This window comes from Macrobrachium rosenbergii, chromosome 7 (genome assembly GCF_040412425.1).
Source record: "Macrobrachium rosenbergii isolate ZJJX-2024 chromosome 7, ASM4041242v1, whole genome shotgun sequence".
In the NCBI taxonomy this organism is placed as follows: domain Eukaryota; kingdom Metazoa; phylum Arthropoda; class Malacostraca; order Decapoda; family Palaemonidae; genus Macrobrachium; species Macrobrachium rosenbergii.
The window spans coordinates 56,155,267-56,182,766 of record NC_089747.1 but is presented as its reverse complement, the minus strand read 5'-3'; positions in this window follow the sequence as shown (position 1 = coordinate 56,182,766).

The following is a 27,500-nucleotide window of genomic DNA, read 5'->3' as shown; positions in this document are numbered from 1 at the left end:
CCAAGTTTTACACCTTCTGAACCCGAAACTGCGTGCCCGTTTCCCAATATCTCCTTTGTCCAGATCTAGAAACGCTTTAGCCTCTGTTAAAGCTTCAGCGCCATTCGTAATTTTCTTGGAATTCAGATAATTGTTCACTGACTCAATGAAAGTTTCTATATTTTGGGTTGGCTTCCCGTCAACTAACCCTTTAAAATTAGTAATTCCCGCATTGACATTCGTCACCCTATGTACCACAATTGATTGCGGTGCGCTTGCTGCATCGTCCGGCATTTCGTAAGTGATTACACGCCCTGAGCGTAGCAGCATGAAACACTAGGGAAAAGCAAAAGTTACCCCCTCTAAAAGAAGAACAGAAAACTGAGCGCCTATCACTCGTGAAACAGAAAACGGAGTTCTGCGCAACTTACGAGAATGGGGTACTCACCAATTTGAAACAGAAAACGGAGCTCTGTGCAACTTGTGACGTCGCCAACTCGAAAGAAAATGGAAGGTGTTGACTTCCCACTATTGCTTGGTTAAGCATAAATATCGCACGATCACCATTTAACTTAATTAACTCACAATCGCCACTAATCACACTTATTTGGGTATTTTGTTAACCCCAAAATTGCTCTAGAGATCACCCAGATCTATTTCACAACTCCCCACTCCCAATACTCGAATAGAGACGGAAAAAAAAAGATTCCCCGTATTACACACGTAACTCGACACTCTTATCGCACCAGCCCTCTTAAGACTGACTGGTCGCTTCTGCCCCGAGGCTAGTCTGTGTCTTGGGCATCAACGTTATCAATTAGTCTATTAGTAATCTCCCTCTTTCGCTACCCTAATTAAGACTATTTAACTTTTTACCGCTGCCACCATTAACATCTGTTACAGGGAACAGATCAACACTTGTTTTGGAAGTGTACGTAGCGTGATCTTAGCGATCTAACTTCAGGAAAAAGACGTAAAAAGGTTTGACCCTGATCTCACCAGCACTTTTTCCCCTCTCTCTCTCTCTCTCTCTCTCAGCCTCTCTCTCTCTCTCACCGACCTCACTCATTCTCACAAGTAATTAAATGGACTATTTAAAGAAACACAATCTTTCCTACAAAAATAGGTTTATTATTCAAACAACCCAACAAGAAATGAATAAAACAAAGCAAAGATTAAAATGCATAATAAATGAATTATCGAGTCAGATAACTAAACTCTAAATTACGAAGCACTTCTGACTAAAGAAGTCTCATTATAGCTAATAGCCTGGAAATACACAAAATCTCACATACTCCCAAATCAACAACTAAACGTCATGTCAAAAAAACAAAAAAGTCTACCACATAAAGAGACTGACATTCCAAATGACTTGCATGTGCCCTCTTTATCAAACCACCCAGCTATTTCCACAAGTCCACCATGTTATTCCCACAAGTCCACCATGTTATTCCCACAAGTCCACAGACATCTGTCGAAAGAATTAAATATGATAGAAAACTCCCAAAAATATATGAAATACAAAACACAATAATGGAAAGTGTAAAATGCATAACCAAGATATGGCAAACGTAACATAACAAAATAATAATATAAAAGAGGTATGAATATTCATATTAAATTTCCCACACCAGTTCATAAGTTCATAATGATTAGAAAGTCATGGTAAAAATCACAAGTTCAATTTTCTCCCATAACAACAGAGATTTGAGACTCTACCTTATCTGGCGATTTTCAAAGCCTGGAACCACTTCAAAGTTATGACTGGATAACTGCAGTTCTATCACGTTAATGAACGATCAAACTCACTTTTAGGGCAGATTTTGGCATAATCTAGATCAAAGTAACGCATGTACTCACGAATATACATAGCGCTTCGGAGATCACCTGATCTCCAATATTGCTGAGCTTCTCGCGCAAAGAGCTGAGGAATCAAACTATGCACTGTTTCAGCAATCTTGCATCAAATCTCTCGACCTAGTTCGCTCTCACTCCAAACCTTCCACGATAACAACTTAAAGCATTGAAGCTATGAAATGCATATATGTGTCCTTTAAATATAAATGAAACAATCATCTTGTGATATTTTGACAAAAGATGGTCTGAGCACCAAATTATGTAGGTAGTGATCATATAATTGGAAATATTAGTTATTCTGTAGCCCATGGTGCAGTTCATATGTAGAAGACTGCATAAAATTTACTTGATGGCCGTAAATAATAAGATAGTATTTACCCCCATGTAGTTAAGATTTTGAATACTTTAGACATTTCCTTTAAGACCTTTCCTTTTTTTTTTTTAGGGTGGGGGTTGTGTTTAGTCAGAAAAATGAAAACGCTCTGGAACACAAGTGAATCATGTGGGAAAATTAACATTCCAAAACAGGTTACAAATTGTCTAAGGCGTTACATTTTCTTCCAGTTGTTTTGCACTTGAATTGAGATGGATCAAAGCCAAAACAAGGTAAATATTAGGAATAACTTATATACTGAATGGCATAACCACTCTACCCAGAAACAACAATAGAGCGTCAGCGATTTCATCAGGCAACATTCGAAATTATCTAGCAAAAACTTTTTAAATTTCTCCTTTTTTTTTTTTAAGTCCTCGACTTGGTATTAATTACTCTTGGGAACCAATCTAACTTTCCCAAAGTTTTTAATTTTGTTGATTCAAAGCTTACTAGAAATGCTTAAACAAAGATAAATGGAGAAGTTAGGAAGCATGAAATTTATAATTACGAAAAGCGAACAGAAAGGTAACTACGTTGAATTATTCAAATTAGAGCAGGAACAAGCATTTGTTCATTACTTATTGATTAATTATCTGTTGACGGAAAAGTGGAGACATACTAACAGACACGCATGCGTTTCCATAAACAATGATTAAACTTTTGTCAACTAACACTAGCTTACTCAAATATTAACTAAGAATAGGTAATGTTCACATACTAGTATGTAGTCATATATTCTGGCTTCTGTTTTTAGTTTAAAAGAATATACAGTGAAAATTATATGCACATTTTGCACATTAATCATTGATAATTTTAGTTTGCAGATATAACGGTTATGCAGAAATGCAAATAAATGAAATATACAAAACACTGATAACTGGAAAACTAAAATTATCCTTCACCGTAACAGAGAAAGTAAACGGGATTCGGCCAAATACGACAACCTTTTACGAGGTAACTAACAGCGTAACCACATGATCCTGTGGTACCACCGAACATTACTTGGAACCCACCTGATATATGCAGGGGTCTCACACTGGTAATATAGACGAATGGCTCATCGGTCGGCCTCAGATGGCTCCTGAGCCTTTAAATAATATCATAACCTCCAATGGCGGGGTTGAATGGTACCTCTCGGCAACTTTATTAGGTCTACATATCCATTCCTTTATCCATTTCCACTCGTCATAACAAGCAAGGGGTTTCCTCTAAACATCCTCTTCCGTCTTACGAATAAGCCATTTTCTCAAGGTTCTTTACGAGGAATAGAAAGAATCTGAAAAAGATGCGGGGTACTTCCATCGTAGCCCATTTAGCAATATAGCGGAATATATGACTGGTCGTTGACGTCTTCATACCAAGAACGCACTGAGCATTTCATTTCTTCAAACGATGTGACGTTTTCTAGCATCAGGTTTCCTACTTCAGTTTGCTGGAGCTTCGACTTGGTTACAATTAAAAAGTGGAATAGTTTGCCAAGTGCAATTATGGCAACTTCTAACCTCCAAGCATTTAAGCGAGCGACAATTTCATTCCTGCTCTCTGCTGACGTCTCTTGAATTTCAGGTGTAACGGCTTTATTTTCTATTTCCTCATGATTATTCATTTAACACCTTTTGGTATGACTTGTATCTCTCTCTCTCTCTCTCTCTCTCTCTCTCTCTCTCTCTTTTCTGCAGGATGATTTCCCTTTGGAACCCTCTGTTGACTCTGCCTAGAAGGGTTTTCAGCTGAAGACTTAAAAAAAAAGAAAGACAGAAAAGTTCTGTTGTTGTGTAGGCTAATATGTCGAATACTGCCGTGTACTTAACACATACAACCTCGTATTTGTAAGTGTGCGTGTGTTAGATGCACACAATATCGAGATAACATTCAGTATACAACACGAATTACAACATCGTGCAGGGGGAACTAACAAGTAATGTGGAAATTGCTCGTATATCAGAAGTAGGTCGATCGTTGTCCTAACTCTGATTGAAGGATTAATTTGATTAACTAATGAACCTAGATTGATTGGCTGGCGTAGTTAGATTAAAGCAAACTTTGATTCAATTAAGTGATTTCGATGCTGAGTGTCTGTGATGAAATTGCTTGATGCCACATTTGCTTTGAAGGCGGTTGTATCACTTAGGTAAAACTAATTCATTATTATTATTATTATTATTATTATTATTATTATTATTATTATTATTATTATTATTATTATTATTAATTATTATTATCCTGAAATTAACCAACCTCATCGAAAGCCTTAAGGCTTGAAATTTCAGGCTACTGAATAATAATAATAATAATAATAATAATAATAATAATAATAATAATAATAATAATAATAATAATGGAAAGAGAAACCCACAAGATTCTTGTGTATACCTTGTTTACTGGTAAATATTTACATATTACTTTGATCTCGAGTACTTTCAGGTTCTAACTGTGACCCTTTTTCAAGAGATGAGGGTAGTCAGGCTGGTTCAAGGCCTTGAACCAGCCTGACTACCTCATCTCTTGAAAAAGGGTCACAGTTAGGACCCGAAAGTACTCGAGATCAAAGTAAATGTAAATATTTACCAGTAAATAAGGTATACACAAGAATCTTGGGTTTCTTTTTCCATCTTCAGAAGAAAATTGAAAGAAGTTTTTGTTTGGTTAATAATAATAATAATAATAATAATAATAATAATAATAATAATAATAATAATAATAATAATAATAATAATAATAATAATAAGTTAAGTATGTAAGCAATATTTATTGTGCTTTAGTTTGAGTATATTGACCTTCCAGGAACACCAAACGAACACCAAATTTGAATAAATAAACCACTTTGTATATATTTTAATCTTCTGAATTACAGTGTTTTACTTTGAATTAATCAATCATATTTTATTCAGTATCGAGAAAATGGTTTTATTGGTGAAACACTTAGATCTTCACGGAACCAAATACTCTTTCACTAGAATCTTAAATTTTTCAATCAATAGAAAAGTGGTGAGAGGAGTACTCTCATGTTACAGAACTAAAAGCGTTTATTGATTAGAGAACAATTTACAATCGCGGGAAGGAGCGAAGTGTAAAGACATTCTTCATTCATGAGTTATCAGATGTAAGCCAGAGGACATACAGCTATCAATCAGCGAATTCTAGATACCCAAGCATCCCAAAACTGATATATCAAATAAGTCACATAAAAGATATCATATACAAATAGATCAAGACTGTATGGTCCAAATGTTTTTAAAAACGCCAAGAACCCATTACAGTTCAGTATCTCACAAAATCCAGGGAATAAAAATAAAAAAACAAAGTGGGTAACTGCCGCTTCATGGTTTTCTTTTTCATTAACCAAAGGGCTCTGTGGTTGCCCCGTTCAAGAACCAAAGGTCTGTTTTATAGTTGCCCCGCTGAGGAACCAAGAGGTTCTATGGTTGCCTTGTCCAGAACCAATTGGTTCTATGGTTGCCCGTTCAGGATCCATAGGTCTTTATAGTTGACCTGTTCAGCAACCAAGGGGCTCTATTGTTTCCCGGTTCAGGAGCCAATGGGGTTCATGGTGCCTTGTTCAGGAAGCAATGGGTTTTATTGTTGCCCCGTTCAGGAACTAATGGACTCTATGGTTTCCCAGTTCAGGAACCAAAAGGCTCTATGGTTGTCCCGTACGGGAACCAACCAATGGGATGTCCTAAATGTGAGGTGTTGTCAACCATACCAATGGTTTTTGACTCACTACTTAATGACATCTCGTCCCAGCGATGATGAGGTACAGAGAAGGTGGAGGGAAAACCGCCATCTGCCTCCAGGTAAATACTTTAGGGATGGGTTTAAAACCTATAGCTGAACAACCGGAGATAATATAAGCCACTTGGGGCATCCTGGGTCTTATTGCTAAGACAGTGACGGGCCACCAGTACAAAGAAATCCTTTGTGACTTTTGCTTTGAACTCTTCACCTTCGCCGAGTTATTTGCTGGTAGTCAAAGTAGTAAGAGGAAATGTCTAAATAATATATATTCTGCAGAGGGGTAGTAAAAAAAAAAAGTGGAATAACAGACACCTCATCCTCTACAAAGAAAAAAAAATGCGTTTCACGACAGTCCAAAATGGAAAGTCAGTTCACTGAACGAGAGTTTGAGTTAATCTCAACTGCTGAATTTCCTTCTGAAATTTGTTTGTTCTTCGCTAGAAGGGAAGGACCTGAATGGCTTTATAGAATGACTCTTCCCCGTTGCCTTTGAACACAGTGGGCTCGGAATCGCATATTTCTCAGGTGGCTTTGCTTTTGCAAACTCGCTGGGCTAGAGTTTATGAATACATGATAGGAACGGAATGGGGTTTGAATATAATATTTGAACGAGTCAATTGTCGTGCAACATTTGTTGACGGGACGAAACCGTCATTTTAACAGACGGTGAAGAAAATTAAGGAATATTTTTATAAGAGATATTGCTTCATCTGTTCTCAATAAATGAAAGAAAGCTTCTTGGATTCTTTACTTCTGTTTCGTTTACTATTATTCTGGTGATCATAGATTAAATCAAATGTCAAATGGATCTGTGCTAAGAAATCAATGTAACTTGTGCGTCTCCCAGTTAGGATTAAAGTTCTCTCTCTCTCTCTCTCTCTCTCTCTCTCTCTCTCTCTCTCTCTCTCTCTCTCTCTCTCTCTCTCTCTCTCTCTCTCTCTTTAATTTTGATCATAACGTTGTGTCTATAATAAACCGATGTGCAGAGTAAGCTCAATGTCTAGGTCAGTTGTGATAAATGTCATAGTTGAAACAGGAATTGGCTACTGGTGAGGGCATTATGTTTCAGACATACAAACAGAAACACATGAACACATAATTCTGCTTTAAATCAGGAATGGTCATAAATCAGCCAGTAAAGCTACTTAATCACCAGTGACTGTAGAAGCATGCATTTTCCAGTAATATCGTGTGATTCTCTTTGCTGTCACTAACCAGAACTGCAACTTTCTTTTTCATTCCAAGGCTACTTAGTTAATGATAATCCAAACATATCTAAGCTCATTAGGTACTTATCATAATTATGTAAGCTGAACGGTGGCGTTCTAAACATATCCTTAAGTGTTCAGCATATTATAGAAGGACATCGTATTTACTTCGTTGTTAACGATGTTCATAAAAGAGTTTGACTTTAGGAAGTCAAAGTATTTCTATCATGAGAACAAGATTGAAAGTATACCTATAATCATCGTAGAAAAAATATCTTTTGGAATGATGACATGCAAATTAGCATTAAAAATAGAATGCACAATAAAGCCCAAACATTGAAATTAGAGAAATGTGGTTGATTAGAGGATTATTCCAGTAAAAAAATAATCAGATATATTAGAAGGACTATCAAGACGAAAAGACTAATCAGTGTCATTATAAGTACACACAATTGTTTCAGTCGCTGGAAGATAATTACCCCAATGGCCAATAATGTTAATTATACGTCCGATCGAACGGGAAGAAAGGTAGTTTGATAGTAAAAAATAAATTGATTATCGTCTGTGATTGAAATTGGTACTCGCCACTTAAATTTCTTTTCCGTCGTCAGTTTAATTACTCTTGTTTGTTTGATGGTTCTGTATAATTCAATATATGAATATGTCTATTTCAGGAGCAGTTAATTACTGGATTACTGTCTATTTCGTGTCCCTGGAAATGGTCAAAACACAAACGGATTTGCACGTTGGTACTGGTAGGGTGAGAAAGCAACCAATTGATGACTGTAAAAGAACTACATTTGAGCTGATCTATTTTCTGCATTTGTTTTCTGATACAGGATATACGAGTGATGAACACCATACTTTAAATAAATAAACCATAAAAACTTAAATTATAAAAGGATGTAAAATAACAGGAAAATCGCTGATAAAGGGAATATGCTTAAAGGGTAAATAAGAAATCGGCGAAAACATGACTGAATCTACATGAAATACACTGTAACCTTAACTATCGCTACAAAAATAAGAAAATGGAAAACGAACAAACAACATCGCCTTTTTTCTGAGCTTTTATTGATTGATAATTTAGCCATAAAAAAAAGTAAAAAAATGCACCGAAGTTTCTTCGGCGCAGTCGAGTTTTCTGTACAGCGTACAATGCTGTATGGAACGCTTAGCCACGGCGCGGTGGTGGCCTGTGTTGTTGGCACCTATAGCGGTGCCATACGCACGATAATGGCTAACTTTAACCTTAAATAAAATAAAGACTACTGAGGCTAGAGGGCTGTAATTTGATATGTTTGATGATTGGAGGGTGGATGATCAACATACCAATTTGCAGCCCTCTAGCCTCAGTAGTTTCTAAGATCTGAGGGCAGACAGCAAAAGTGCGGACGGACAGACAAATACCCATCTCAATAGTTTTCTTTTACAGAAAACTAAAAAGTAGTTAATTGGATAAAATTAATAAATTTCAGATATTCTGTACGAATGTAACCCTCATTTAACATATTTGAATATTATTAGATTTATTTCTCCTTTTTAAGTTATAAATAATAGATAAAGAGTCTACTGGCATATTTCTGGAAAAAAAAGATGTATATGTCGAAAAGGACCACAAAGGGTATATATTGGTTAGATTCAGTATTTACTCACAATATATTAAGAAGAAACATCGTTCTTGAAAATTACGCATACACACATCATAGAATCTGAAGAAATAATAACTCATGGCATTATTAATATATATATTGAAGGTTCTTTCAAACCTTTTCCTCGTAAAACCCATTTGTATACGGAAAACGGAAATTTACAAGTTTCCCAAATGAGAAGCCGTTCCGTCAAAATATTCAACGAGAAAAACGGCAGAAATAAGGAGGTCGTGGATACTTAAAAAAAAAAAAAGCACATAATGAATCCGGTTCTCTTAATCAAATTGTTTTGAAAGTAATGGCAGAAGTATTTCTTTCAACCGAAGTAGTGTTAAAATCATATCACTGGTAAATTTGTTTTTCAATCTTACTTCTCATTCTTTGAAAAAAAAAAAAGACAATGTTACGTCAGTAGTAAGAATTGTCCACCGGCGTAATGGCCTAGGCAAAAAAAAAAAGAAATAATACATTCTTTCAGAACGTAACATGATACAAAATCTAAAAAAAAGCTTCAGTGACGGAGCAAGAAAAATAAATGGGAAACTATACTAAAAAAGGAGGGTAATAACTCTATTTACAGCCCCAGAACCATACAGTATTGCCACCATGAGGTACTCAATCATCTTCCATTTATTGGACCACTTTCGTACACACCAAGAGGGTACCGTGGTATCCGCAGCAGGACGATATGATATGATATGATATATATATATATATATATATATATATATATATATATATATATATATATATATATATATATATATATATATATATATATATATATGTATATATATATATATATATATATATATATATATATATATATATATATATATATATATATATATATATATGAATTTTATAACATCACAGTGACATTTTCACATTCAGAAACATTAAGTTTCAAATATCGGAAATAAAACCTGAAGGGGATTTATAACTGCTAAGTGATTCATCATATGGGAGATCTGAAATCCAGACCGAGAGAACCTCAGGTGATCAGTGACGATTGTTTTCATCACTGGGCAGTCAAGAGAGTTTAAAATTACGCCAACACGCACGCACACACATACACACACACACACACACACACACACACACATATATATATATATATATATATATATATATATATATATATATATATATATATATATATATATATATATATATATATATATATATATATATATATATATATATATATATATATATATATATATATATATATATATATATATATATCCATCCAACCATGTATTCCAGAAATGAACTTACAATCACTTACTGGCAAGGAGACTGACTAATAGGCCGAGTGACACGTTGTCATCCCACAAGAGAGCCTTTGTACCTCGCCACTCAATTTCCACAGCCTTTCTCTCGCTACTCTCAATAACGGCTCCATCACTCAACTGCAAATTAGCACAGAGCCCTCCCGAATGACGGATGACTGGAAGGATGTACTCGAAACGACTTTGCCTTGAGAGTCAGACCCTAAGCGAAGGATACCCTAAGCCTGCAGACTGCCTGCCTATCCTCATCGTACCTATGGGATGCTGATGCTCAAAAGGGGGCAGGTTTTATAAAAGTGAGAACAGGAATTATCTTTCGCTATATCGATAACTATACAGAGGCTCTGCCCCATGTATATAATTTCATGCATACTTGTGAAAGTTTCCTTTTAAGTAATGTGTCAGCATTTTGTAATCTGGGAGCCCATTCTCCTTGTAATGAAAATTATGACATATTACATAGAAGAATAGATAGCACGCCAGATTTTCCCTTAATTCCTCAATAGATGATCTCAATCACTCAGTAGACGTTCAGTACAAAAAGCCTACATAATGTCCAACCTGTGATTAAAAGTTATCCTCTTATGAGTGTTATTATTACTGGAAAAAGACACGAGAAAAGCTGGTTACCTGCTACAGCATAAAAATATATTTTAATCGAATTATATATATACTGACGTCGACAAAAGAGTCATTTATTTGGAATTCTTGTGTGTGTGTTATATTGTTGTGTGTTTGTATATGTATATATATATATATATATATATATATATATATATATATATATATATATATATATATATATATATATATATATATATATATATATATATACGAGTATATATATGTATATATATATATATATATATATATATATATATATATATATATATATATATATATATATATATATATATATATATATATATATATATATATTAGAGAGAGACAGCGAACAGTCTGTACATCTGTCATGGCGTATGACTTTGTACTTTTTTAGTGATATATAATCATCCTCATGCGATTTAAGCATATTCGTTTGCCTATCATTTTAAACAGGCTCTCGGTAGTGTAAGAAGGTAAAAGATTAGCTTCCAGCAATTTTAATATCATACTACGCTTTGAAAAGGAAGTGAAAACCCTTTGCGAAACAAAACCTTTCGCATAACGATGCTCAGACTTTACTGATGGTTTTCAAGATTCCCACTCCGAAACCCCTCGTGCTTGCGATGCTATGGCCATTTTCTCGCAATATATCTTCGCTGTCGCTGCTAGTGTGGAGACGTTAACAAGTGGACATCATCTAAGAGTTATTGCTCTTGTACCACGAGCTGGTATTTATTGTTATTCTGGCTGTCATTTCACTTCTAGATTTAAGGGATGAAGTGTTGAGCTGTTTCTAGTTACTGCTGTTACAATACTTCCAATATATAAATACATTTTACTGAAATAACCTCTCTCTCTCTCTCTCTCTCTCTCTCTCTCTCTCGGTTAAATCTGTCTATTAAATAAAAAAGGATTTGTCACAATAGAATGCCACTCAGACCTCGTGATGTCTGAAAATGACCGAAAAGTGTTTTTTTTTTTTTTTTTAGAAAAATGTACTCCTTTCTTATATTTTACGTAACAAACAGTTTCTTTCTTCATGGGTCAAGTCCTTTGTCATACGTCACACAACTCAGATTCACATAGATTCCTGCTGAGAATTTTTTTTTTTTTTTGTATGGGAGTAGATAAAGAAAGTGATGATGTCTTTTTCTCCCTCTACATTATCAGTTGGAAAGTTTGAGTTGAAACTCAGATATAATAAAAATGAATTAGGTAAATGAAAGAAAACGAGGGTAGTAATAATATATTCCCTTTCTAATGGATGTGGAATCGAAGTTTCTGCTAATATCTATGTTCCTGGAATCTTGGCTTTCCTCATTTAGGTAAATGTTCTTCATGTAGGGATTCCGTCAGCTCTGGGTTATTGGTGACTGTCCTAGAGTTTTATAACTATGATTTACTGAGATATCACTCAAACCACGATTATTTTTAAACAGCTTATTTATGCCTAGTAACTAAATTACCCTAATATTTTGTATTGCAGTGTAACATGTTATGTCTTGGATCTCCCAACGCAAGTCTGTCGGGTGTGTTTGTTGAGACCTTTTAAGACTATCACAGTATAATCAACTGAAGCTACATTACTAAACTCACACCAAAAGAAGCAAGCATAGGTAACTGCAATCCTGTTCACACAAACACGCACACAGAAACAAGCACAAATTAGGAGCATGACCTATCACTATCCAAAACAAAGCTGTAGCAAATGCATATGTTTTGAGAGATTTTATAACTAAGCCTCATGGAAATACATAACCCGGAAAAAAAGAAATTTTCATTAACAGAAGATCCAGTTTTTTTCTTATCCTGACACGGCAGTGTCCGAGGATAACACATTTATCTCCGATAAGACGGCTTTGTCTACATGGAGGTGTGACACGCCCTGCGAGAGAAATACTTAGCAGGGATGTAACCCCAAAGGCGTCGTGACATAATATGCATCCGTAACTCTACAGTAATTGCAGCCATGCGCCATGGAAACAGGTACGACCGTGGTCAATAAACTCACATGACATGGGAATTGTTTAAATCTAACAGCTAAGGTGACATTGGGACATGACTGAAACATTTCTAGAGGAATACTTTCTTCATGAGAACCAAGAGGCCACTAGTTAACAGTTTGTAAACGTCCACGACTGGACGCCACACCTAAACGGAATTAGTCCATATATATATATATATATATATATATATATATATATATATATATATATATATATATATATATATATATATATATATATATATATATATATATATATATATATTATATATATATATATATATATATATATATATATATATATATATACATATATATATATATATATATATATATATATATATATATATATATATATATATATATATATATATATATATATATACATGTATATATATATATATATATATATATATATATATATATATATATATATATATATATATATATATATATATATATATATATCTATACATATACATATATATATATATATATATATATATATATATATATATATATATATATATATATATATATATATATATATATATATATATATATATATATATATATATATATATATATATATATATATATATATATATATATATATAAATTTCTGACTCACGTCGGGATCGAACCCAGGTCTCTCAGGTGGAAAGCAAAGGGCGTTACCCACTGGGCCATACAAGTCTAAAAAGTTGGAACCTGAGAGCAACTGCACCCAAATAATTACCTGGGCAAGCTAACTGCTTGCATACCAGCATATTTTCCCCAACTTCCCATACTAGCAATGACCCAATAGACAACATTTCGTTCAATTATCCCTTCTGATGAATAAGATAGAAATCATCAACACACAATCACGTGGAACAGAAATAAATTTCTGACTCACGTGAGGATCGAACCCAGGTCTCTCAGGTGAAATTGAGGCGTTACCCACTGGGCCATACAAGTCTAAAAGTTGGAACCTGAGAGCAACTGCACCCAGGAATTACCTGGGCAAGCTAACTGCTTGCATACCAGCAGTTTTCCCCAACTTCCCGACTCAGCAATGACCAATAGACAACATTTCATTCAATTATCCCTTCTGGAGTGAATAAGATAGAAATCATCAACACACAATCACGTGGAACAGAAATAAATTTCTGACTCACGTCGGGGATCGAACCCAGGTCTCTCAGGTGGAAAGCAAGGGCGTTACCACTGGAGCCATACAAGTCTAAAAGAAGTTGGAACCTGAGAGCAACTGCACCCAAGGAATTACCTGGGCAAGCTAACTGCTTGCATACCAGCGAGTTTTCCCCAACTTCCCGACTCAGCAATGACCCAAATAGACAACATTTCATTCGAATTATCCCTTCTGGGTGAATAAGATGAAATCATCAACACACAATCACGTGTGGAACAGAAATAAATTTCTGACTCACGTCGGGATCGAACCCAGGTCTCTCAGGTGGAAAGCAAGGCGTTACCCACTGGAGCATACAAGTCTAAAAAGTTGGAACCTGAGAGCAACTGCACCAAGGAATTACCTGGGCAAGCTAACTGCTTGCATACCAGCATTTTCCCCAACTTCCCGACTCAGCAATGACCCAATAGACAACATTTCATTCGAATTATCCCTTCTGAGTGAATAAGATAGAAATCATCTTGTATGGCCCAGTGGTTAACGCCCTTGCTTTCCACCTGAGAGACCTGGGTTTCGATCCCGACGTGAGTCAGAAATTTATTTCTGTTCCACACGTGATTGTGTGTTGATGATTTCTTTCATTCACTCAGAAGGGATAATTCGAATGAAATGTTGTCTATTGGGTCATTGCTGAGTCGGGAAGTTGGGGAAAACTGGCTATATGCAAGCAGTTAGCTTGCCCAGGTAATTTCTCGGTGCAGTTGCTCAGGTTCCAACTTCTTTTAGACTTGTATGGCCCAGTGGGTAACGCCCTTTGCTTTCCACCTGAGAGACCTGGTTCGATCCCGACGTGAGTCAGAAATTTATTTCTGTTCCACACGTGATTGTGTGTTGATGATTTCTATCTTATTCACTCAGAAGGGATAATTCGAATGAAATGTTGTCTATTGGGTCATTGAGTCGGGAAGTTGGGGAAAACTTGCTGGTATGCAAGCAGTTAGCTTGCCCAGGTAATTCCTGGGTGCAGTTGCTCTCAGGTTCCAACTTCTTTTAGACTTGTATGGCCCAGTGGGTAACGCCCTTGCTTTCCACCTGAGAGACCTGGGTTCGATCCCGACGTGAGTCAGAAATTTATTTCTGTTCCACACGTGATTGTGTGTTGATGATTTCTATCTTATTCACTCAGAAGGGATAATTCGAATGAAATGTTGTCTATTGGGTCATTATGAGTCGGGAAGTTGGGGAAAAACTCGCTGGTATGCAAGCAGTTAGCTTGCCCAGGTAATTCCTTGGTGCAGTTGCTCTCAGGTTCCAACTTCCTTTAGACTTGTATGGCCCAGTGGGTAACGCCCTTGCTTTCCACCTGAGAGACCTGGGTTGATCCCCGTGAGTCAGAAATTTATTTCTGTTCCACACGTGATTGTGTGTTGATGATTTCATCTTATTCACTCAGAAGGGATAATTCGAATGAAATGTTGTCTATTGGGTCATTGCTGAGTCGGGAAGTTGGGGAAAACTCGCTGGTATGCAAGCAGTTAGCTTGCCCAGGTAATTCCTTGGGTGCAGTTGCTCAGGTTCCAACTTCTTTAGACTTGTATGGCCCAGTGGGTAACGCCTTGCTTTCCACCTGAGAGACCTGGGTTCGATCCCGACGTGAGTCAGAAATTTATTTCTGTTCCACACGTGATTGTGTGTTGATGATTTCTATCTTATTCACTCAGAAGGGATAATTCAATGAAATGTTGTCTATTGGGTCATTGCTGAGTCGGGAAGTTGGGGAAAACTCAAAGCTGGTATGCAAGCAGTTAGCTTGCCCAGGTAATTCCTGGGTGCAGTTGCTCTCAGGTTCCAACTTCTTTAGACTTGTATGGCCCAGTGGGTAACGCCTTGCTTTCCACCTGAGAGACCTGGGTTCGATCCCCGACGAGTCAGAAATTTTATTTCTGTTCCACACGTGATTGTGTGTTGATGATTTCTATCTTATTCACTCAGAAGGGATAATTCAATGAAATGTTGTCTATTGGGTCATTGCTGAGTCGGGAAGTTGGGGAAAACTCTAAGGTATGCAAGCAGTTAGCTTGCCCAGGTAATTCCTGGGTGCAGTTGCTCTCAAGTTCCAACTTCTTTTAGACTTGTATGGCCCAGTGGGTAACGCCCTTGCTTTCCACCTGAGAGACCTGGGTTCGATCCCGACGTGAGTCAGAAATTTATTCCTGTTCCACACGTGATTGTGTGTTGATGATTTCTATCTTATTCACTCAGAAGGGATAATTCGAATGAAATGTTGTCTATTGGGTCATTGCTGAGTCGGGGAAGTTGGGAAAACTGGCTGGTATGCAAGCAGTTAGCTTGCCCAGGTAATTCCTCAGGTGCAGTTGCTCTCAGGTTCCAACTTCTTTTAGACTTGTATGGCCCAGTGGGTAACGCCTTGCTTTCCACCTGAGAGACCTGGGTTCGATCCCGACGTGAGTCAGAAATTTATTTCTGTTCCACACGTGATTGTGTGTTGATGATTTCTATCTTATTCACTCAGAAGGGATAATTCGAATGAAATGTTGTCTATTGGGTCATTGCTGAGTCGGGAAGTTGGGGAAAACTCGCTGGTATGCAAGCAGTTAGCTTGCCCAGGTAATTCCTTGGGTGCAGTTGCCTCAGGTTCCAACTACTTTTAGACTTGTATGGCCCAGTGGGTAACGCCTTGCTTTCTTTCCACCTGAGAGACCTGGGTTCGATCCGACGTGAGTCAGAAATTTATTTCTGTTCCACACGTGATTGTGTGTTGATGATTTATATATATATATATATATATATATATATATATATATATATATATATATATATATATATATATATATATATATATATATATATATATATATATATATATATATATATATATATATATATATATATTAATTGAAAAATAAAAAAATAGTAAACACCATAAATTAAAAAAACATGATAAATTACTGGGATATTATTATTATTATTTTATTTTACTTTATTTTTTTGCTCTATCACAGTCATCCTATTCGACCGGGTGGTTTTTATAGTGTGGAGTTCCGGGTTGCATCCTGCCTCCTTAGGAGTCCATCAATTTTCTCACTATGTGCACTGTTTCTAATGGTACTCTCTTCTGCATGAGTCCTGGAGCTACTCCGGCATCTAGTTTTTCCAGATTCCTTTTCAGGGATCTTGGGATCATGCCTAGTGTTCCTATGATTATGGGTACAATTTCCACTGGTATATTCCATATCCTTCTTATTTCGATTTTCAGGTCTTGATACTTAACAATTTTTTTCTTTCTTTCTCACCTACACTGGTGTCCCATGGTACTGCAACATCAATGAGTGATACTTTCTTCGTGATTTTGTCAATCAACGTCACGTCTGGTCTACTGGCACTAGCACCCTATCTGTTCTGATATCATAGTCCCAGAGGATCTTTGCCTGATGGTTTTCTATTGTTCCCTCAGGTTGGTGTTCGTACCACTTATCACTGCAAGTTAGCAGGTGTTTTTTGCACAGGCTCCAGTGGCGGGCTTTTGCTACTGAATCATCCCTCTTTTTTTACTGGTTCTATACAAGCACCGGACATTCGTTTGCTATGTGGTTTATGGTCTCGTCTTTCATATTCCACTTCCTGCATATGGGTGAGATATTATTTCCATCTATTGTTCTTTGAACATATCTAGTTCTTAGGGCATGATCTTGTTCCGCTGCTAGCATTCCTTCTGTTTCCTTCTTGAGTTCTCACCTCTGTAACCACTGCCATGTTTCACCGTTGGCCAGTTCTTTATTCTGTCTCATGTACTGCCTGTACATTGGTATGTTGTGCCATTCCTCTGTTCTGTTTTTCATTCTCCTCTATGCTTAATAGCCCTCTCCCTCCTTTCTTTCATGCTATGTAAAGTCTGTCTGTATTTGCTCTTGGGTGTAGCGCTTTGTGTATTGTCATGTGTTTCCTAGTTTTCTGGTCTATGCTGCAGAGTTCAGCCTTCGTCCACTCCACTACTCCTGTGCTGTATCTGATTACTGGTACTGCCCATGTGTTTATGGCTTTCGTCATGTTTTCGGCATTAAGTTTTGACTTGAGTATCGCCTTAAGTCTCTGCATACATACTTTCCTGATTGTGTCCTTCATCTCTTGGTGTTTTATATCCTCTCCTTCTATTATTCCTAAGTAGTTGTATCCTGCCTCATCTATGTGTTTGATGCTATTCCAGTCTGGTAGCTTTATCGCTTCAGTCCTTATTACTTTGCCTTTTTGTATGTTGACCAAATCGCATTTTTCTATTCCAAACTCCATCCTGATGTCCCCAGATACAATCCTTACAGTCTGGATTAGGGTTTCTATTTCCTTGATGCTCTTACCATGAAGTTTGATGTCGTCCATGAACATCAGATGGCTAATTCTGTTGCCTCCTTTCTGCTATGTTCACACATTCACGTATCAAGGCACGCATTCCCACGCACGGCCACGAATGGGGCGGAGCCAGAAAGTACGTAAACACAACGCAAATACAACGTAAATGTACTGTAAGTACTGTGCAAGTGTGGCAGCATGCGGCGCAACCATTACGGACCACCCGGGCATGCGCCGGGGGGCACGAACCTTTCGACCTGCTCAAAACCCTGCGTGGGTGGCCAGGTCAGCTGTCAGGTAGCGTGGCCCGACCCGCACAGCGTGGCGCCAGCTGCGGGCTGACCGTGCAGCCACCACGCCCTGCCTGGGGCCCACGCTGCCCCAGGGCATCACGTGGCTGTCAGCATGGAGTGGGAGTAGACGTGGCAACGCTGCTGTATCGCCCGAAACCGCGGAGATGTGGCAACACTTTGACCTGGGATAAAAGGGACAGGCGGCGCGCTTCTGGGTCAGTGCTTCTCCGGCCAGCATCCTGTTGGTCTCTCTGTCAGTGCCTCCATCTTCGTCGTCCACTGCAGCCAAGATGCCCGAAGGACCCATGCTGAAGAGGACCAAGAAAGGGGCCCTGAGAACTCCAGGAGTCCTGGCAGCTGGAGTTGTCCCTAGCAAAGCCTTCTGAAGCTGATGGTCCCCTTCAGGCAGCGATGCTGTGGTGCTGCAGCTTGAGGCCGATGAGCTCGTGACGGAGAGCGAGCTAGAGGAGGAGGAGGAAGAGGAGCTTGCCCTCGTCTTACAGGAGCGATCCGCCGCCGCCACTGACGACAACGCCCACGAGGGGATGCCGATGATGACACCAAAGGCACTCCTGAAGGAGATGGCCTCGATGGCCCTACAGGTCAGGGACGGAAGAAGAACCCATCAGTGATCCTCTCGGAGGAAAACTAGAGGCTTGTTGGCGAGTGGTTGGAGAATGAGGCCGAGTTTATTTATAACAAGGGTCTCACAACCTACAAGGACAAGGCCAAGGTGTGGAGGGCCTTCGAAGAGAAGGGCCAGTCACTTGTTTCTCCCGTGAGCGGCCGTGAACTGAAGACGTGGTTTACGTCCCTCAGGAGTCGTTTTGGGCGGCTCACGGCGGAGAAGAGTGGCCAAGGGACGGGCAGATGGCTGACGGACCGGGAGAAATGGATTCTCAACATTTTCTACTTCCTGAAGCCGTACATTGTATGTCAAAGGAAGCCAAAGGTGTTGGGATTTCCGATGGTATGTCTGTTTTAATGTGTTTCCATGCATAATTATTACTGAATATAACATTATTACATAGTTTCCATGCATTCAATGTACATTTTATACCATTTTCTCGTATATGTTCCTCCTCTTTTTACAGGCTGCCTGTGCTGCTGCCACCCTCCCTGCCCAAGCTCTGGACCTGCCTGCTGCTCCTATTTCTTCTCCTGCCCCGACACTGACGCCCTCGCCTCTCTGGTTGCTGAGCCAGCGAGCACCAGGGCCGGAAAACCAAGTTTCCGAGCTGTTCCACATCGCCTTCACAAAGGCACAGGCCCTCCGGGACGATATGCTGACCAATGTGCAGCCAGTTCCTCAGAACCCCCGAGTCCTCTACTGGAGGAAGTTTTTTCAAGAGGTCGAGGATGAGGTGCACAGGTGTCAGAGCAGCTGAGTCTGCAACTGAAAATGGAGGTGCTCGGTGCCATCCAGAGGTACATCTGTGCCACCAAAGAGGGCTCCATGGTGCCGTCGAGGGCTATGATGACCCACACCATGGCAGTGACAGCAGAGTGTCAGGCTCCTGCAGTTCCTGCCAGCCTGTCGGCATCGCAGCAGCAGCGGGCACTCACTGCACAGCAGCTGGCACTCCTGCAAGCACAGTTGGTGACATCGATACCAAAGGAACTCAGCAACCTGTCGTTTGACACGTCCTTTTTAAATAATTTACAAAATTAACTTATTTCTTGTATTTACTTATGCTTATATTTATAGGTATGTCTGTATTTTATATTAAATAAATATCTTTTGCAATATCATGTCTAGCTCTATCCTCTGATCAAATATCATGTATTCAATGAAGTAGCTAAAATACAAGTACACAAATAAAGAAGGCAAAATGAACCTGAATACACTAACATTTCAGTATACATTACTGACTTTGAAATAAGTTAAAAATACTTTATGTAACATATGTGCACAGAAGCAAAATGACAACAGACCAAATATTAGCAAGTCATATAAAACGTCACAAATATCGGGGAGAAGGTAGTTTCAAAAAGATAGAATTTTCGTATCAGAATATCAACAATGTAAATGCTACGAGCAGGTACTTTCAAGAACATAGAATTATCACATCAGAATAGAAACAATGTTAAGAGAAGGAACTTTCAAAAATGATAGGATTATCATATCAGAATAGAAGCAATGTTAAGAGAAGGTACTTTCAAAAATGATAGAATTATCATATCAGAATAGAATCCATGTTAAGAAATTATTAAAAAGGGCAAAATAACTACATCTTCTTTCTTTTATTTATATGTATGTTTGTTTCATATTGATTAAACACACATTTCCAATGTCATGTCCCGCTCTATCCTCTTCCCAATTACCAAGTATTGATGAGAGTAATATATCAAGGATTTGAGCAATATCTTTTATTAAATCAACTAAAACAAACAGAAGTACACAAATACAGAGGGCAAAATAATCCTGAATCAATACATTATTGACTTTTAAATAAGTCCAAAATAAATGCAGGAACAGACATTTAAGTAATTACAACAGTCAGTATGCAGGAAAGTAACTAAATCATGTTCTCCTGCCAGTGCACGGAGCCTTCAGCCGATGAAAAGTATTCCTTCAGCATGTTACGCTGTTCCTTTGCATCCCTCATTGCAGTGTTGCCGGTCACGGTTGGAAGGGCTGCTCAAGGATGGGTCACTCTCCAGCTACCAGGGATGACAGCATGTGTGACGGGGTGCCCTGATCTCCTTCTTGTTTTCATGCATTTCTTCTAATGATCATATTGTGCAGAACACATGAACATCACTAATGGCTCTATATGGTCAAGCTTCAAGCATATTGCAGTGTGAAATACTGGAATCTATTTGCCAGAATCCCTAAGGCGTTCTCCCACCATCCTGTGTGCCCTACTTAACCTGTAGTTGTAAATCCGTTCCTCCTTTAAGTCCTCTTTGGGGTAAAGCTCATAAGGTAATTCCTCAGGGGAAGGCATCATCGCCAACTAGGAAGTAGGGCACAGGAGATCCATTAGGTTGACCTGGCAGGGCATCTGGTTGGGGAAGATTTGCTTCCTCTTGCAACAGCATTTCTGCCAGTCAGGTCTGGGCAAATACACCACCGTCTGACTCTGACCCAATGGCACCCACGTCGATGTATAGGAACTTGCTATGAAGCATCAGCAACTGCAAGTAATACCATGGAGTAGAACTTTGTAGTTGAAGTAATGCGTACCGCCCTGGGAGGGTTACGGAGCCTAATGTGTTTCCCATCTAAAGCTCCAATTACGTCCGGTTCCACCGTTCCTCAAAACCCCATGCAACCTCCTGCCACGCTTCAGGTGTTTGTGGCACCTGCAGTTCCTCATCCCCAAAGTCAGCAACAATGGCCCCACAGGTCTCTGGTACGATGTGACTAATGGTGCTGTGGCTACCTTAATATTGCAGACTCTTGTATGAATCACCTGTAGCGAGGAAGCGTAGGGGTGATAACAACACGTAGGCCTGGCTTCAATGGGTTTCCCCAGAATGTCACTTTCTTCTGAATGTAGGGGTGTGACTCGTTCAACAATTTCATTGAAGAGGTCCTTGTCAATTCTGGGTAAAATTTGTGTACAGGTCTGGGGCTTCTGCTGACAACCCTCCATCAGGTTGTCATAATGACCTTGCTCCATCCTTTTCTGCAGGTATGGCCACGCCCACACCCTCCTTGGCCGCCTTTTTTCTGCTCTGTGTGGTTTGCAGCAATCATTGCAATCTTCCAGCAATAACACAACATGCACATATTCAATGACATATGGCAACATTTCTGTTCTATCCCTACTTGCTATAGCTATAAGTTGACGATTTCAGCTATGTTGTCCATGTTGCTTCAGCACGTTGGTAGTATGTCTTGATGCTGTGGTGTTACGGCATTGACTAGCCACACATGTGCAACTGCCGGCCCTTATATAGCTGGGGTATAACCCCAGCAGTAGTGGGGCCAACGTAATGTTTGCATAACTCAGTTACGCAGAACGTAACCCATACGATATACATACGTTAGTGTTACATGCTCTGCCACGCACTACTTCTGCCTGCGCCGCCGCTTGTCGGTAAGCGTTATGTCACCTTTACGCAGTGCATACATTTGTGGCGCACTATAATACGTATGCATCACGCACATCATCCCATGACACGTATCCAGTTAGGCGGGGCTTATTTTCTCATGTATGCGCAAGTTTCACAAATTCCGGCTGTGAGTGCGCATGCATGACTTCATACGTTAATGTGTGAACTTAGCATTATTGAGCTGGTACCCAGCATCCATCTTCTGCAGTACTTTTGTCATGGAAAGCATGGCTACTACAAAGAGCAGTGGGGACAGTGAGTTGCCTTGAAGGATCCCTCTCCTGATGTTAACCTCTGCTAGTCTTATACCAGAGCATGTAAGTACTGTATTCCAGTCGCACATTGTATTTTTTAGGAAGCTGATGGTGTTTTCCTCTGCCCCATATATTTTTAGACATTCTATTATCCACATGTGCAGTATCATACTGAAGGCTTTCTTTTAGTCAATCCACGCCATGCTTAGGTTGGTTCTCCTTCTCTTGCTATTTTCCATTACTGTTTTGTCTATCAGGAGCTGGTCTTTTGTGCCCCTACACTTCCTTCTGCAGCCTTTCTGTTGGTGGGGGATGGTGTTTGTATCCTCTAGGTAGTTGTATAGCCTTTCACTGATGATACCGGTTAGTAACTTCCACATTATTGGTTGGCAGGTGATAGGCCTGTAGTTACTTGCTATATTTCCCTTGTTATTGTCTTTCTGTACTAAGGATGTTCTCCCTGTGGTCATCCATTTGGGCACATGGTGGTTTGTGATGCAATGCTCGAGTCGTTTGGTTTTTGAGCCAGTATCCATGGACTTCATCGGGACCTGGGGCTTTCCAGTTGGGCATTTTCTTTAGTTGGTGTCTGACTGTGACTGTCATGATCTCGGTGAATCTTTGTTTTATTCTCCCCATTTTTTCTGCCTTGACTTCCTGGGCCATGCTGCATGTTTGTTGTGTGATATCGGATTGCTCCATAAGTTTTCCCAGAGCCTCTTACTTGGTTTGGCTTCAGGAATTTCCTGGTGGTTGTCTTCCCCTCTTAGTTGGCTATATAGTCTTTTCTGGTTGGTTCCAAAGAGTCTGTTATGTTGGTATCCTTTATTCCTGTTCAGGTACCATTTGGTTTTAGACCTCTGTTTTATATCTTCTATTGTGTTGTTTAGTCCCTTCTCCTGTACTTTGTATTTCTCATTCAGTTCCTCTCTTGTTTTCTTGCTTCTTAGCCTCTTTTCTGCCATCTCTTTCAGTTTACTCAAGTCAGATCTAATTGCCATGATATGTTTTAACAGGCACCTCTTCCAAGGCAGTTGCTGTTTTGGTTTCTGTTGGGTTGGTTGTGATGGTGGTGTTGGTGTTTGTATCCCCCATGAGCTCTACAACTAGTCTTGTTCTTGCATATGCCAGGTTATTTGTTTCTCTATTTGTTTCTGATACTGGTGGTGTGTATTAATCTCATTGTTTCTTTAACTTCACTTTTTTCTCCCTTAGTTTCTTTGTGTTGTAGGCTTTCATGGAGGGGATCTTTGTTCTTTCTGTATCTGGCTTCATCCTTTGTCTGATCGTTTCCGCCCATTCCAACCTCTCTGTTACATCTTCAGTGTTTCCTCGTGTGTCGTTGTTTGGTAGCTCATCATTCCTGTAATTTTCTGTGGCATCATCTCTTAGTTGTCTTTTTGTCCTTCGTTGCTGGGTGCTGGGCGTTATTTCTCTTTCCAGTTCCTCTCTTTCTGTTGTGGAGAGCCAGTTCTTTTTCTTTATGTGCCTTACTTGGTCTGCCAGCCTCTGTTCTGTTTGAGGGGTGTTATTTCTCTTTCCACTTCCTCTCTTTCTGTTGTGGAGAGCCAGTTCTTTTTCTTTATGTTCCTTGCTTTGTCTGCCAGCCTCTGTTCTGTTTGAGGGGTGTTATTTCTCTTATTCCAGATGTTGCCCAATCTTCTTCTGTATCCTCTTTCTATATACAAAGGGACAACCTAATACACCCTGTGAGTTTGTTACTATAAGTCAGTCATAATGGCAAAAACCACAATAAAATCACACACACCCATACTCAGATATTATTTTTTTCTTCTGGGTAAGTTAAACTTTTCTATGTACATGACACGGTGAAATCCCATTAAAATAATTTCCCTTAGAAGCCCTTTGGGATTCCTTTTCAGAAAAGTCTCGTGTTCACAAAGGTCACTGAAAATCAGCAGCAGAATAATCATTATTCAACATAAGCATAAAATATTGATCCTAAACCTTCTGCACTAAAATGAAGAAGTCAAACTAGAGAAATAAGTCTCTGTTCTTACAACGAGGCTGGGTGTTGATAATGCTAGTATGGAAACGAGATTTTCCAGCCTGCATCTGGGCTGCGCCATTATGCAGAAAAATGACTGCAGTTTCATCCCTAGGAGAATCTTCTTCTCCTTAGGTCTTCTGAGATTCTGATATCAACGATGGCATAGAAGGTTGTATCAAAAATAGTCTGGCTTTATGGAAATTGAATTTGCATAGGTTGTTATCAATCATATCAGGAGGATTCAGAATGTCTGAAATATCTTTAATTAATCCTTTTTATTTTACTAACGATTTCCCCAATAAATATTCTACCTTTTGATGATATGATTACTATTTAATCTAATTAAAATGATTTTTAAAGACAATTATTGATCTCATAAGGTAATTAAGCGAGGTTTTTCGTATGATACAGTGCTTTTGTTCATCTTTCATAGTGTCAAAAATAACTTTAGTATCATATCCTTTTCTAAATGATGTGAAATTGATCCTAAGATATGTGATTTTTTCATTAATTATTTTTCTATTTTCATAACAATATACCTCAGAAAATATTACGTTTGAGTTTGAAAGGAAACCAATATTCGTTGGAAAAAATCCTTTACACTTTTAATTTTTGAGGGAGACGTCTGGTTATTAAAAGTTAAAGTGCAGTTCTTTATAGAGGGGATTTTAAGAATGATTTTCCCTTATTATTTTTCACCCTTTAAACCGAGAAGAATCTTCTTCAAGAATTCATTGAAATGATGAAACCATTATTAAGAACATAAAGTAATAATCTTGTCTGCCATAATTAAAGCTAAGTATATGACGTTAGGGGTCATTCGTATATTATATCAAATGATTTTTAAATATAACTAGATACTGACAAAAAATAATAACTACAAATACGTAACTACAGAGAGAGAAAGAAAATCAATAGCTACCACTGACAGAATCGGGAAGTATTATCCTAAGTGTAGGAAAAACATGAATAATAAAATTATACAACCCATTATAAAAGAAATGTCCCAAACATCTACGATTAAAAATAAAGAACAACATATGTTTATCTGCTTAAAATCAAAATGGATAATCAACATTTTCCAGTGAACTGATTACCTAACATATAATATTCCTATTTAATGCGAGTTTCACGTACTGGACCACCGTAGTTAGAAAGTACCCTCTCAGCACCGAAATCACTTAATCGAACCGAAGTTGCTAGGTGATCTAGCTAGGATCATTAATTAACCTACGTTTGCAATTCCGTAGTTGGTCAATGTACTCCTCACTCAACGCTCAGTGTGCTGGAGGACGTATTGGCGACAGGTTGCTGAAGCTTATAATCAAAGTTTTGATTATCGAGAAAAACTGGAGGTAATGCAGTATCAGCTAGAGCGTGTACATGCAGATACATGCGAGCACGGTCTAAAACTCATGTGGAATAACTTACAATAAAATTATTTTACCATGATGAAATTAGGCGCGTGTTAGTTATTTAGTTGAGGATGGTTTTGCAGATGATGGAGAAGGCATTACGGCAACTTTTAATGAAGATGAATGAAGATACCTCTTACACCATAAATTCTGAACATGCACTCTTGTTTCACTGAATTACTGACACAACATATGAAGTTGTCTCTTAATCTGTAGTTTATCTCGCAATCACTTCAAGCATTATAAACTTTATGAGATATGAAAATCTACTGATCTTGGTTATTGTAGTTCTGAATGTTTAATTTTCGTTTTCAGCCGTTGTTAGTCAATTAATAAATATGAAATAATCTATGCTCTAATTAAGAAAAAGTTAAGTTTGTAAATCAGAACATCATTTGAGGAATGTATGTTCTGTAACTGATTCAAAACATTTACGAAGTTAAAATACCACGTGCGGTATTATAACTATTCATTAATATCTGAACGTCACAAAAATACTTGAAGCTCCCAGTACCTTTTGTCTTTACTTAGTTTTTACACAAAACTAATTTATATATATATATATATATATATATATATATATATATATATATATATATAAATCATATTAACATGGTTAATAGAAATTAAGCTGTATCAAAGAAAAGCTCTATCACTACCGCTAAAACTGGTCTGAAGTGGCTTCAGTGTCCTAGGATGAAAATGTTAATATTAAAACTAATATATATATATATATATATATATATATATATATATATATATATATATATATATATATATATATAATCATATTAACATGGTTAATAGAAATTAAGCTTTTCAGAAAGAAAAGCTTCTATCACTACCGCTAAAACTGGTCTGAAGTGGCTTCAGTGTCCTAGGATGAAAATGTTATTAAAAACTAATATATATATATATATATATATATATATATATATATATATATATATATATATATAATCATATTAACATGGTTAATAGAAATTAAGCTGTATCGAAAGAAAAGCTCTATCACTACCGCTAAAACTGGTCTGAAGTGGCTTCAGTGTCCTAGGATGAAAATGTCTGCAGTTGCTCCGTAACAGGACGGGTTCCTTGTGAATTTACTCAATAAATTCGGCCTCACAGATTTCCCAGTGGGTTTGCTTTTGCAAATTCGTCATCCTGGAAGCATGAATAGATAATGGAAACGGAAGCGGATCTGCATATAATAGATGGACGAGTCAACAGTGCAAAATTTGCTTTC